Consider the following 4,680-nt stretch of genomic DNA (forward strand, 5'->3'; position numbering starts at 1 on the left):
TGCTAAGCTATTTGCCAGCTATATGCGGCACCACGTTAGTTGACATCATACAATGCATTCTGGTTGTCACTCAAGTGTCTGTCAGACAAAAGATTTTATAACAAAACGAGATGAAGAGATGGTTCACTTGACTGAAAATACGAGGTCAAATCATGACGTCAGTGATCTTCAGGCCGGAAAGTCGGAGCCCGAGTTCCTGAGTTGGAATTCCGAGTTGGATGACTGTTAAAAACTATTTTTTCCATTCGGAGCTTGTTTTTTCCATAGTTCCCAGTTGTCTTGAATGTGTAAGAAGTTTGAGATTTCCGAGTTTCCAGTTCCCAGTTGTTTTGAACAAAGCATCAGATGTGTGTGGTCCCTCAGGGTTGCCAGCTCAGATCCCTTTTCCAGGAGTTTTATTTTTATTTAGCTTATGAACTTCTTCTGTCTGTCCCTGATTTATTGATAAATCCCCCATTATAGTAATATTTCCTACGTCATATGACCCCCACGTGACCTTCCCCAATTCCTACCCTCCATGGACTTGAAACCCCCCCACAAATGAAATTACCCCCCCCCCACACACACACACACAATCCCCCCTAAAATGGTTTCATCCAAATCTGGCGACCCTGTTAAGCATTCACGCTACGGTTAGGCTAGGCAGTAGGTTTGTATTTGGGGTGATGATCTGTGAGGTGATAACATTTTATTTGCTGTAAATGACTTGTCAAGTCATGTGCTCCGATTCTTGAAAACACTGTAACAAGTACATCGAAGATTTGTAATATGCTGAAAAGTGACCAAACTAAGTTCATATTTTTCAGGCTAGGGGCGCAGCCATCTTTGACTTTGACTTTGTTTATTTGTGTTTTATGCTGCATTCAAAACAACTGGGAACTTGTAGAAATACGAGGTCAAATCATGACGTTAGTGATCTTCAGGTCAGAAAGTCAGAGTTCTAGAAAGAGGCCAGAGTTCCCGAGTTGGAATTCCCAGTCGGAGCTCATTTTTTCTCCGAGTTCCCAGTTGTTTTGAATGCACTGAAGTCGGAAGTCGGAGATTTCTGAGTTCCAAGTTCTGAGCTCCCAGTTGTTTTGAACGAGTCATAGTAGTGAATGGCATTCTGGGATTAGGGAGTTTTCGCTTGTCAAACATAAACAAACATGGCTGCCATCATAAAGAATTTAGCAGCATTTAGCTTAGATGACATGACACACATCTCTTTTCTAAACAATATTACATTTCTCCCTTGTGCTCACCAGAGATGTGGTACATTGTAAACAAGTCTAGCTTTTAGGTCGCTACCTTATGTTTTGTTTTTTGTCAACGCAACCTGTTATTTAGATTGGTTTATGAAATGAGTTTTGTTGAGGATGTGTTCCGTGTGATGCTTGGATGATGAAGTTCACATTTACCTTTTATAATAGAAGGTGAGGTTGAGGAATAAAGTTGTGAAAACCTTAATTTTTCCATCACTACAAAACATTGTTTAGATGCTTTGCAGAAGCATTTGTTGTATCATGCATTCTGTTGCTACTGTTCCAATCACATATTTGCTATGGTACGCTGCAGGGACCACTTAACAATGATCACAAATGTGTGATCGTATGCCTCAGAGGGTTAATCAACAAACGCATTCCAGCAAGAAACAAATCATTTCCCGACATACACAAAGACCTATCCACCACTCCAGTTTTTGTTCCATTCTTTGACACTATATAACTTGAACGACCCTCCAAGTCAGAATTAAGTGGGAAACTCAGAGAAAATGTTGTTACCTGTGTTGTCGAGTTGTGACGTGTCACCACGGACCTTTTGCCTTTTCAACCAAAAGATGACAACAAATCACTTTATGACTATTTCAACCTTATGGAGAATGTAGCTAGTTTGACAATATATCAATGTTAGGCGAGCTATTATTAGCAATGTTAGTTAGCTTATCAAGCTAAATGAATGAGTGTTCACGTGCCTTTGAAGACAATTCTTCAATCAATAAGATTTTAGCTTATCAATCTACCTAAAATCTTATTGGCTGAAGGTGAACGCAACAGGTGAACTCAACACATTCATGTCAGACTTAAAGCCACTTTAAGCTTTATCTGCAAAGACGAAAATGAGTTTGAACTCCTGGAAAGACAATGGGGATAGATACAGTAAAGAGGTCAATGGAATGCAGACTGCGACGCTAGATTGGCGCACATTGAACAAATCTGATCTAACAAAGTGGATATTTGTCAAATCCATCAGGATTGATGTATTGTAACAGGCCCACAATGTGGTTCCTAAAATCCAATTTGGATATATTTGGCTGCTATTGCTGCATAACATTTAGAAGTTGTCCCTTTACAGGTTTAGAAAACGTGACTCCCATTCGTTTAAACTGGTAGCATAGCTAGCATACAGAAATCAGTGGTGGTAGTCAAAGTCGTTTTTAACTGTAATGCAGTTGATTGATGACGATGACATGAACATGTATTGGGATTGACATCTATACAGCATTATACCCCTATTTTGCCTCAACAAATGTGAAATACACATATAAACGGGCAATGGGGAGATTCGGGATGGAGATGCAGGTGGGAAAAGGGTGCAGAGTTTTTTCTTCCTGCCATCTTGGCGGAGCTCCTATGTCAAGCACCGGGGAACGGACTCCAACATCTCAGAACAAGTAAGGTCTTGTCTTTTTGTTTAGCCAGTTGCTTGTAATTAGCTGGATGGCTATAGAGATTAGCCCTGAATCACTATGAGTGATGTGGTTCAGACCAATGTATTGGATGTGTATGACAGCTCCTCAAAGTGCAAGAAGTGTGAATGCTCTGACTTCCATGGAGGCTGAATCTCAGTAAATGCTGTACCTCCACGGTAAACCAAATGGTCAGTCATTGGGATTTGAACTTTGCAGGTGGCTAATACCTCCTGCTCTCCAATCGCCGGGTAATATGACTTAGTATGTGGAAGGTAAGGAGCAAAACTGTTCATTAATTAGAGGAGTAGGCAAATTGGTGTCAATGCACACGCTGACGGACAGTAAGAGAACTGAAGGGAAGTAGGGAACATCACGAGGAACAGGTCAGGGTCAGTTTCTTCCGGCCAGCCCAGGGCTTACTATTGACATCTATGTGTGTGTGTGTGGGGGGGGGGGGGGGGGGGGGGGCGTGTGCGTGTGTGGGCCAGTGACTGGCAGTCAAGTCAATATGACATATGAATATTGCAGCAGGCATTCTCTCCTGGCTGCTTCAATTATTCATCAAGCCATTCTTGCTCTGAGACCAGACCACTGTCTGCACCGGCACAACATCCCCTCTCTCCCTTCACTGTTTAATATACTCAAGAAAGCAATAGAGAGAGAAAGAGATAAAGAATGGAGAAAGACAAAGAGAGAGAGTGTGCACCTCCCAAACCGACTGCCTTCCATTAGCACCTCCACACACTCTTCACAATAGAACAACAACATAACAGCCCACTAATCACCCTCTCTCCATTCACTGCTTAGAGAGAGAGAGAGAGAGAGAGAGCGAGAGAGCGAGACTGACAGAGAGAGCCAGAACGACATATAAATTAAGTGCTACAGGCGACGATGGAAGTTGAATCACCTCTGTGACATCATTCCCCAGGTGTCCTTGGTGATGAGTTACAACGTGACACTGTTCTCAAATCTGTTACCTTGGAGATTAGATTCTGTTGCCGTGCCTCCTCATGCCCTTGGGCTGTAGGTGTGTGTGTGTCTGTGTGTGAGAGACTGACAGGCCAAGGCAGTGTTGGGGTCACCAGAGACCCTCCCCAGCTGCCAAGCTGCCCTGCAGAGAGACACCAACACAACCCTTCAGGACTAAACTGAGCCATCTGCCCACCTCACACACATACATACACACACGCACACACCTGTCCACAGTCTCAGGGCCGACCTTGTCAAGCAGAGAAAGTTATCAAGAGCAGCACCTCTCCCCTCCTTCCTAACATTAGCATCTGTTCCACCCCTGAGTGTGTGTGTATGTATTGGTTTGTGTGTACACACGTTTGCATAAGCGTTACTCCTGCGGGAGTAGTAGGTGATACATCAGGTACATTTGCACCGGGAATGTTCACTCTGCTGAACAATAGATAGTTGTGTATGTGTGTTATGTTTTACTATTATTGTGAGGACCAGAAGCCCTCACAAAGATAGTAAAACAAGGAATATTCAGACAAGTGGGGACATCACGCCAGTCCCCACTAGGAAAAAGGGTATTTTAAGCTTAGGGGTTAGGGTGGTTAGGAGTTATGGTTAGGGGTTTTGGTTTAATTATTTTTTTTTTTTTGGGGGGGGTTGTGGTGGGTCTCCTCCAAGAAACCTACTGGAGAAATACTAATAGAGCAATATTTCCATAACCTGTTGGTATGTAGGATTGGATCCTGAATAGAAGGTTCAGCGCTTCTGCTCATTACTAGGGATCACAATATATGGTCTATACTTGGCATGTCAGTTTCTCCTTTACGGGTGTCACAAATTGGTATATGGGGGAGGGGAATGGGCAGGGTATATTCAAATGAAATACTTGTTTACGATAGTGTGATGGAAAATGTTATGTTTTTGCTTTTCTAATAACCAAGTCACTGATGGAACGTGCCTAGGAGGAATCCTCACTATTAGTATTTGTCAATTTGGCAGTATGCCCAGAACCTTGTTTTGAGAATGAAAGGGATATCTCAGTTTCAAGG

The 4,680-nt window shown here is 42.7% G+C and overlaps 1 pseudogene; it reads right to left on the reverse strand.

Moving 5' to 3' along the window:
- Nucleotides 1-4,293: 4,293 nt before the first annotated feature.
- Nucleotides 4,294-4,344, reverse strand: LOC139408137 (U7 small nuclear RNA; annotated as a pseudogene).
- Between the last annotated feature and the right edge of the window lie 336 nt (nt 4,345-4,680).

The sequence above is a fragment of the Oncorhynchus clarkii genome, chromosome 4 (genome assembly GCF_045791955.1).
Source record: "Oncorhynchus clarkii lewisi isolate Uvic-CL-2024 chromosome 4, UVic_Ocla_1.0, whole genome shotgun sequence".
Taxonomy (NCBI): Eukaryota; Metazoa; Chordata; class Actinopteri; order Salmoniformes; family Salmonidae; genus Oncorhynchus; species Oncorhynchus clarkii.